This window comes from Camellia sinensis, chromosome 6 (assembly GCF_055761805.1).
Source record: "Camellia sinensis isolate YWXY chromosome 6, ASM5576180v1, whole genome shotgun sequence".
Classification (NCBI taxonomy): domain Eukaryota; kingdom Viridiplantae; phylum Streptophyta; class Magnoliopsida; order Ericales; family Theaceae; genus Camellia; species Camellia sinensis.
In genome coordinates, this window is record NC_138966.1 from 140,612,362 (window position 1) to 140,622,089 (window position 9,728).

The 9,728-nt window shown below is 38.0% G+C and overlaps 1 long non-coding RNA gene across 2 annotated transcripts; it reads left to right on the forward strand.

The window, feature by feature from the left end:
- The first annotated feature begins 1,117 nt into the window (after positions 1 to 1,117).
- On the forward strand, positions 1,118 to 7,898 carry LOC145792407 (uncharacterized). 2 transcript variants are annotated; one of them, XR_014331808.1, is made up of 5 exons: positions 1,118 to 1,614; positions 4,980 to 5,148; positions 5,693 to 5,804; positions 6,797 to 7,179; positions 7,384 to 7,898. It is a non-coding gene; the product is annotated as an uncharacterized LOC145792407 (long non-coding RNA). The 2 variants fall into 2 exon arrangements; XR_014331807.1 differs by lacking the exon at positions 7,384 to 7,898 and having other exon boundaries at positions 6,797 to 7,376.
- The last annotated feature ends 1,830 nt before the right edge of the window (positions 7,899 to 9,728 follow it).

Consider the following 9,728-nt stretch of genomic DNA (forward strand, 5'->3'; position numbering starts at 1 on the left):
TTACCCAACAGCCCCCAACGTATCAAAACACTAAGATTTAATGACAAAGCTCATAAATAGGAGTAGGATATCCCTACCTCGAATGATGAAACCCAACGAAGGAGATGAAGAAAATGAAAATGCTCCAAATCCTGAAATTTTCAGATTAAAAGATAGCCCTCGACGATCAACACAACTTTTGTAAAGGTTGGAGGTGAGTAAACAACTCCTACTAGATCAATCCTAAGAGAGAAGTTAGGGTTTTAGTGAGAGGAACTCTCAAAATAGCTTTCTGGAAAAGTAAGAGAGAGAAAGATGTTGAAAAGTGAACAAAAAAGTCGGATCTCGGCTTTATATAAAAGTCGCCCCGTTCGAGCGTGGAAACCCCCGCTCGAGCGTCACTCACAGACTCCCGCTCGAGCGTCCAAACTCTCGCTCGAGCTTCGGATGCACACTCCTAGAACTTTTACAGACATGGTCCCCGCTCGAGCGTCAAACTCCCCGCTCGAGCGTCAGACACAAACTCCCGCTCGAGCGTCCAATCCCCCGCTCGAGCGTCTACCACTGCAGCCGAAACATTGGATGGGTGATTTCCTCGCTCGAGCGCCAACACCCCCGCTCGAGCGGATAAGTAACAACAAAGACCCGCTCGAGCGTCAAAATCGCCACTCGAGCGAAGAGACCAAAAACTGGGCAAAGATTTTACGTTTTAAAACACAACCAACTTATTCCCAACTTGCCTAACACAACCCAAAACTCGAATACAAAGAGTAAGGGATAGAAAGAGGATAAGACAACCGCACCCTTACGGAACCGAGTCTGGATTACAGTTAAACACAAAAAGGGAAAACTGAGATCGCTATATTTCCAGTGAGGTGAGGGGTGGCTATTAGGGTTTCAGAAAAGAAGATAAGGGTAATTAGGATATCTAATTGAGGGATATAATTGTAATTATATTTTTTTTTAGAAAATGGTGTGTCTTGATATGAAAGGTGGTGTGTAAATAGAGGCACCCGTTTACTAGTGATGTGTCTTACCCCAGTAAATTACATTACTACCCCAAATAGCCCTGTCCCGTATATTTTTCCCAATAATCAAAGACTTGTGAATAAAATATTGACAAACACAGATGGCACCTGTCACCCCCATGTTCTCATCTTTCAATTATTTGACAAATGATATAGTTTGAAGCTTTCCAACACCTTCCAGCTTCACTACATAAAAATCTGCTTTGTCTTCTCTAGTAATTGTTTCTCATCCAATCCAATCCAATCCAATCCTAGTTCTCTTTCGAAATTCTAAGGAAAAAAAAGATCAAAGATGTCTGTCTCTGTTCTCATCTCTACTGCTTAGGTGATCCTGAATCCCTTGATTCCATTGGTAACTGAACAGATCAAATTAGCGTGGGGTTTCAAGGATGACCTTCGAAGGCTTAAAGACAGGTTGGAATTCACACAAGCCCTATTATGTGATGCTGAGAACCACCGAGGACGAGTAAATCTAAAAACCATTCACGTTTAGCTAAAGAAACTCAACTCTGTTCCATGCAATGCTGATGACGTGCTAGATGAACTTGCCTTTGAAGTCCTTCGACAAAAGATGGAGGTACAAAACTGATTCACGAGGAACAAGAAGGTACGCAAGTTCTTCTTCTTCTGCCTCTCAAATCCATTGCCATTTCGTTTCAAGATGGCTAATAAGGTCAAGAATATCAATTTCTTATTAGAAAATCTTTGTAAAGATGCAGATGGCTTCGGTCTTAGACCAGCTAATCAGATCTTAAATGCTGCTAGTACTAGTGTTGAACCTAGAGAAGTCAATTTCAAGCTGACTCACCCCTTCGTAAATGATAAACAAGTTGTGGGAAGGGGTGGTGATGTGTCAACAGTGATAGACATGTTACTTAGCTCTGACAACACTGTAGATGATTTACCTGTCATTACCATTGTAGGAATGGGTGGGATGGGCAAGACAACCCTTGCTCAGCTAGTTTACAACAATAAGAAGGTGGTGAAGCATTTTGGTGATCAAAGGATGTGGATTTGTGTGTCTAATGATTTCATAGTTCCAAAGTTATTGAATCAGATGGTACAATCTCTTACTGGGGATAAGTCTGACACAGATAATATTGAAGGAATAGTGAGAAAGTTTGCAGCAAAACTAAAGGAAAAAAGTATTTGCTTGTAGTAAACGATGTTTGGAATGAAAATCCAGACAAATGGAGTGCATCAGAAATTCTTTGCTAGGGATAAGTGGATCCAAGGGAAGCAAAATTGTAGTTACAACCAGGATTATGCACGCAGTATCAACTATGAGGACATCTCCATCTCTCACTCATCATTTGAACTAACTATCAGAAAATAAAAGTTGGACCATGTTTCAGAAAAAGAGCATTTGCAAATGGAGGGCCAATAGAGAACCCAAATTTGGTGGCTATTGGTAGAAAATTTGTGGAAAAGTGTAAGGGTGTACCATTGGCAATAAAGTCACTAGGAGGTTTAATGTACTCTAAGCAATACATTTATGAATGGGTGTCGATCGAAAACAATGAAATATGGAGCTCAACTGAAATCAAAAGTGGAATTCAACCGATATTAAGGTTAAGTTTTGATCACTTAGCATCACCGTATTTGAAACACTGTTTTGCGTATTGTTCTATTTTTCCAAAAGATTTCAACATTCAAAAGCATAAGTTGATTTAGCTTCCAAGGATATCTCCAGCCTTCTTCGAGAAGCAATTTGGAAATGGAAGATGTCGGTAATAATTATTTTAATATTTTGTTGCACAATTCTTTATTTCAAGACATTAGATTGGATATGCACAATAATATTATCAGTTGCAAAATGCACAATCTTGTGCATGATTTGGCACTAGATGTCTCAGAGGGTAACTGTTTGCCTTTGACTTCGATTGCTAGTGAGGCGAATTACGATCCCGAGGTTCAACATCTATCATTTGGTGTAATGAGGTATGAAAGTTTTGAAATTCCAAAAGAAAATGTAGAGAAACTGAGGACACTTTTTTTAAAAGGAATTCTCCCTGAAAACATTTATGAAGTCAAATGTATACTTGCCCTGAATTTGGAACGATGTGAAGTGAAAGAGTTGCCAGATTCCATTTGTAAGTTCATGCATTTGAGATATCTTGATCTCTCACAATCAGGTTTTCAAACACTGCCAATTTTTTTCACCAAGCTCTACAATTTGCAAACATTAAGACTTCCATCTTCTAACTATTTGAAAATGCTTCCAAAAGAATTTTGTAACTTAGTTAGCTTGAGACATCTTTATATTCAAGATAGAAAAGAGAACAGTTTCAAAGAGAATAGAAAATTGATGGCAATGATGATAGGGAAGTTGACTTCTTTGCAAACATTATCATTCTTTGTCATTAGTGAGGATAAGGGCCATAAAATTAAAGAGCTCGGTAGCTTAAGCAAACTAAGAGGTAAATTAATGATTTACAATCTTGAACAGGTGAAAGGCATGAAAGAAACAGAAAAAGCAAATATATCAAGAAAGCCAAACATTCATGAGTTGGGATTTCACTAGGATAAGGTGGACAATCCTTTAACTGCAGGAGACACTAGTAGCATTAACCACAAAGACGTGTTTGAAGGACTTTTTTTTTTTGGGTGGATGTGTTGGAAGGACTTAAACCTCACGGGAATCTTAAGGTTTTAAAACTCGAGAAATTTGACGGACAAAGTTTTGCATGCGCATTTGCTTCAAAATTTGGTTAAGATAAAATTATCAGAGTGCACGAGATGTGAACAAGTCCCACCACTCGAACACTTTCCGGATCTTGAGGTTATCAGAATGTCTGGATTAAGTAATTTGAAGTGTATTGATCCTGAATTCTGTGGTTGTCATAGTGTTGTTAATCATGATCATGATAATGATGGCATCATCTCTGGTAGCTGCAGTAGGGCGACAACAACGGCAACAACAGCAAAAGCACCAATCGTTGTATTTCCAGCACTAAGAGAACTTCATCTAGAACATATGCCAAACATAGAAGAATGGTGTTGGCTTGGGGTATCAACATCATTGTCGGACACCATGATGTTCTTTTCTCTGCTTGAGCGGCTAGTTATTATAGATTGCCCCGAGTTGACTACAATTCCAAGTCATTTGTCATCCTCACAGGAATTGATTATTTCCCCATGTATAGATTCATCTTATATGGGTCAGTCTTGCTTGAGAATTGGTTTATTTGGGTGTTTGAAATTGAAGATTGATGTTTTGCTAGAAAAAAGAGGCAAAACCCTAAGAAATCCGAGAGTAAGTAAATTGGAAGAGCTATGTTATTTTACAAATAACTTACAAAACCTTGCGTCTCTTGAAGAGTTAACGATAGAATATTGCCATAATCGAAGATCTATAATTGAAGAAACAGAAGAAGAAGAAGAAGAAATGTCCAGTTGCAGCGGCTTAACATCTTTTCAATGGCTTCAGATTTCATGGTACAGAGGGTTGACATTTTTACCAAAGTGGCTGCTACAACCAACCCTTGTAACGTTAGTGATAAAACATTGTTGGAAATTAATAATTGAGGAACTGTCCAATTGCAGCGGCTTCACATCTCTTCAGTGGCTTAAGATTTCATATTGTGAGGAATTGAAATGTTTGCCAAAGAGGCTGTTACAACAAGCCCTTATAACATTACATATAAAAGGTTGTTCGAATTTAATAATTGCCGATCTAGATGAATTATGTAGCCTCCCATCCCTTCAGTACTTGTCGATTACAGGATGTTAAAGATTGGCGGGTTGGTGGAAGGAGAGGCTATTTTGCCTGACTAGCCTTCAAACATTAGAGATAGGTTTATTCTCAGAGGAGCTCAAATATTTCCCCACCACCGTAAGTGTTACATCTGCCTAGTCAACTTCAGCACCTCACTACCTTGAGATGCTTGTCAATTTCAATGTTTAGTGGACTGGAAGCTCTGCTGGAGTGGCTGGGTAACCTTTCATCTCTTCATTCTTTGGTGCTTGCAGGTTGCAAGAATCTAATGAATCTTCCCACCCTAGAATCAATGAAACGCCTCAGCAATTTACAATCTTTGACAATAAATAATTGTCCCCTTTTAAAGAAAAGATGCGCAAGGGAAAGTGGCTAAGAATGGCACCAGATTGCCCATATTCCAGACATTTGGATGATTTAAAGGTAACGTATATATTTCTCCAATTCTTATCCATATTCATGATTTCTTCTCTTCTCTTCTCACCCCCATCCCCCACCTTCCCAATGCTGTTTGCTCATTTCCTTTATCTCGTCACTAACCCCTTTTTAGGTTTCAAGTCAACTGTAATGGTTTCCTCTGCAAATGACTAATCTTCTTCTTCAAGATGAAGCATAAAAAAGTTTACTACCAATTATATAAGTCCTTTGTGTCTCCAACAAACAAATAATTAATTAACTCCTGAAAATGATGTAATAACTAATTAATTAAAACCCCTCTTTCTTTCTCTCTTCTCTCTCTCTAGAGTCTATCAGTTTTAATCTAGCTTTTATTTATTTTATTTTATTTTTATATGTATTATACATTTTTATCTCAGCTCTAGTATACCGATTTACTAAATCATGAGTATGTAATAGTTTATAACATTTTTCTTATTTGAAACTTATATATATATATATATATATGTTTTCCTTCTATATTTCCAGAGTTATTAATATCTCTGTGCTAACACAAATTGCTATGTTACAGGGTCTTCTACAAGGACTTTTGGTTTTTCTTCATGTGTAAGTGCTGGAGTTACTGCATGCCAGTAGTACAATCAATTGGTGCAGGCCATTAATAATCGATGTAAGGAGAAGAGGTAATCGTTGGTGCACGTGATTTTGCGGTGTCAAAAAGTTATGCAAACTTTGTAGGTTGTCAGTCATTTTAGTTATTTGTTTTGTAATTTTCAAGCTTAATAGTTCAACTTTGTGAGTTGAAAATTCTCGTCAAGTGAAAAACTAAATAATTTCTAAAATCAACTGGCCTTCAAAATTCTTTCCTACTTAGCTTTGAGTCAAATATTTATTTTCTATACCTAATGGGGAAAAAAAAACAATTAGGAAGGCATGCAAGCACTCTTGCGTGTTGCATTGCGTCCATCTTCAAGACACAAATGTTGGTTTTATGTTGTTATTAACAAAGACATGAATTGAATGAGCTAATTTTTAGAAAATGGGAAGAGAACAATGACTTCTTAATTCTATTAGTCGACTTTGTTTTCAAAACATGGGAATTGTTATGTTTGTCTGCAACCAATTGAAAAGGCCAATTTTTTGTTTTAATCAAAATTTAATTTTATGGATTTTGTATTCCTCCTAAAAAATTATCTATAGGTTTGATTACAATGTGTCTAAAATTTGAGGATTTTGTATCCATCCTAAAAAATCATCTATAGGTTTGATTAGATTGTTCCTGAAATTTGAGGATTTTGTATCTCTCCTAAAAAAATCATCAATGGGATTTGATGAAATGACATGTTTCAATTTTGAACCAATGCTTTTATGATGTTCCAATTTCAAATAATCTCATTTTTGTTGCTGAGGCTAAATGATCTCAAACTCATAATGACATGGTGCCCTAAATGTGGATTCCTGAGAGCACTGCTTAAGATGACATGTCCTTTGTTTTTTTTTTGGTTGGAGATGATGACATATCCTTAAACACGGGTTTCCATGCTATCTTGTATATCACTAATTCTAAAAGCCATAATGCTTCATGCTACCTAGAGTATGCAAAAGTCACCTGAGTTGAGTTGACATTTCCAATTATAACATTTTGGTCAGTCATATTGACTTGTTGCATGTGCAGAGGTAGTTTGAGCAGGACACAATTAATCTAACGATGAAGTTGTAACAACAGTCCACTTGGATGCGCGAGGGAAAGTGGCCAAGAATGGCACAAGATTGCCCATATTCCATCTATCGATGTCTTGTAGATTTAACGGTAACTTATATATTTCTCCAAATGCTATCCATATTCATGATTTCTTCTCTTCTCTTCTCTTCTCTTCTCTTCTCTTCTCACCCCCATCCCATCCCCCACCTTCCCAATGTTGTTTGCTCGTTTCCTTTATCTCACTACCTCTTTTTGGGTTTCGTGTTGCGAGGCATTTCATGAATGATGAATCTTCCTTTACAAATGATGAATCTTCTTCTTCAAGATGAAGCATGAAATAGTCTACTGCCAATTATGTAATTTCTCTCTCTCTCTCTCTCTCTCTCTCTCTCTCTCACAAGTCCATCAGTTTTAATCTAGCTTTTTTATATGTATTATTATACATTTTTATTTGGTCTCCAGTGTACGCTTTGCCAAATCATGAGTATGTAATATGTTAGAACATTATTTTTTCTTTGAAACTTATATATATATATATATATATATATTTCTATTTCTAGGTTTATTAATCTCTTTGTGCTGCTTCAAATTGCTATGTTACAGTGTCTCTTCTACAAGGAGGAGTTCTAGTTTTTCTTCGAGTGTAAATGCTAGATTTATTGCCTGCTAGCAGTACAATCAATAAGTGCAGTCCATTAATATTCAATGTAGGGAGAACAGGTAATCGTTGATGCACGTGATTTTGAAGAATCAGATCAATCTTATGCAAACTTTGTAGGTTGTGTTTGTTCTTGGGAGGATTGCTTTTAATTGAGCTATGTCCGATTGAGCCACCAAAAGTTTCATATAGCTTCAGACAACATGTCCTCAAACACGAGTTTTCCATGCTATTTTGTATATCACTAATTCTAAAAGCCATAGTGCTTGATGTTGTGAGAACAGTTTCCTTTTAGGATTAGGACTTAGTGTTCTATATCTAATAGCATTCTATATCAGTGATGTATTTGTTTAGGATTAGGAATTAGTGTTCTATAAAAGTGATGTATTCTTTGTTCAATTTATTTTTTAGTCTAATATGCAGTTTCATTCAGAAAACTTACATGGTATCACTGCCATCACTAAAACCCTAGAAGTGTAGACACCCCATTTTTGACCGTCCTCAAGACTTGGATGTCACCGTTTGAACACTCGGTGATTATCCATGTTTGTGTTCGTTTGGAGTTCCCGGAGGTCTCGGCTCGCGCGCCTTGCCTCGGGATCCCCGAACTCGACCGTTTAGTGTTTGGTTTTGCACCAAACACTTGCATCTTGCCCTTGAGAGGCAGGGTGGGGCTTGTAGACCATCCCCACCCATCACCAGCAGTGGCTGGAGGCCACCGGCTGGTGTTTGCTGCCACCGGCAATTTTTTGCCGGCCGGCACTATTTGTTGCCGGTCAGCACTATTTAGTGCCGGCCGGCACTCTTTTTGGCCAAGATGGCATTTTTGGCCGGCCGATTGCTGTTCATCTGCTTTTGCAGATATTTTTAGACAGCTGTCTTGTTTTTGCTCTCCTCCATACACGTGTATGGAGGGATCTCCTTCTTGTAAAGCTTGTCTTGTAAGCTTTACAAGACATATAGAGAGGAGCTCTCTCTAAGGCAAAAAAGGAGAGACAAGGAGGAGAGACTTAGGATTTTTAGAGAGCAAAAGCAGCCATTGTTGAGCTCTTGTTCTAGGGTTAGTGTTAGATACACAATCTATCTCTCTTTCCCTCTTATTTGTACACTAGGTGTTTTGTGTCTCACTATTGCACACAAACACCTAGTGTTTCACCTTCCTCTTGAAACTAGGGTTCTAAGGGCTTGTTCTTGAGTTTCTTGACTGGTTTGGAGCCAAAGGAGGCCATTGGAACACCATTTGTGAAGAAGGCTTCAAGGGTGAGATTCTAGTCCTTTTTTTCCCCATTCTTGCATTGATTTTATACCTATCTTAGAGCTGTTTTTGTGATTATTGTATAACATAAAAAAGTTCTGTTTTTAGGCCCTCTTTATTGTTTATTAAGAGTGTTTTGTTGTTTGAGGGTTGTTGACCACCCTTAGGCCTCAAAAGGCCTCTTTTTGAGCCATTTTGTGTTAGCTCCGGGATTTTGGTGTTGAGGTCTCTTCACCACTGAAATCTTGAGGGATTTCAGTGGTGAAGATGATGCTTTGAAGTCCCAAGAAGGAGAGGGCCACCCCCTCTCCTTATTGTCCTTGAAAAGGGCATATTTTGGCCTCTTAAGGAAGCCTATGCTTGAGTGTGTGTTGAGCATGTTTGGTTTGTTTTTCATGCTTATATATCCATAATATAACATGATTTTAAGTTGGTTTTGGAACTCCATGCATGATTAGCATAGTTGCCATGTAATGCCTTGTTTATGCCTTAACATGTCTTAGGTTGTTAGCCTTTGTTGGAGCATGTTTTAGGCTTAGTCTTGTGAAGATTATGTGCTTATTTTGCCATGTTCTAGGTCTGTCCATAAGTATTTGGGTTGATTTTAGCATGCATTATATAGCTCCTTTGTATTTGGGCTTGTTGGCCTTGAGTATGTGCATGTGTAGCTTGCCATCTTTGCATTGTTTTGGTGATTTGGGATCATTCTACATGCCATTTCAGTCCTATTTCCATGCTTGTTGGATTGCCTTGCAGGCCTCTTTAATGCTTTGGAAGCTTGTGTAGCATTGCTCCATGTTTTGGTGCCTTTGCATGCCTTTGTTTTTGAGCCATCTAGATGCCATCTAAGTGGTCTTTCGGGCCTTATATTATGTGCTAAAAACCTGTTTTAGGTTGCTTAATGCATGCCATGTTTGTTGTGATAAACATGCCTCAAAGCTTCATGACTTGCCTCAAGTATTTGGACCATGCTTGCACGCATTTACTTATCT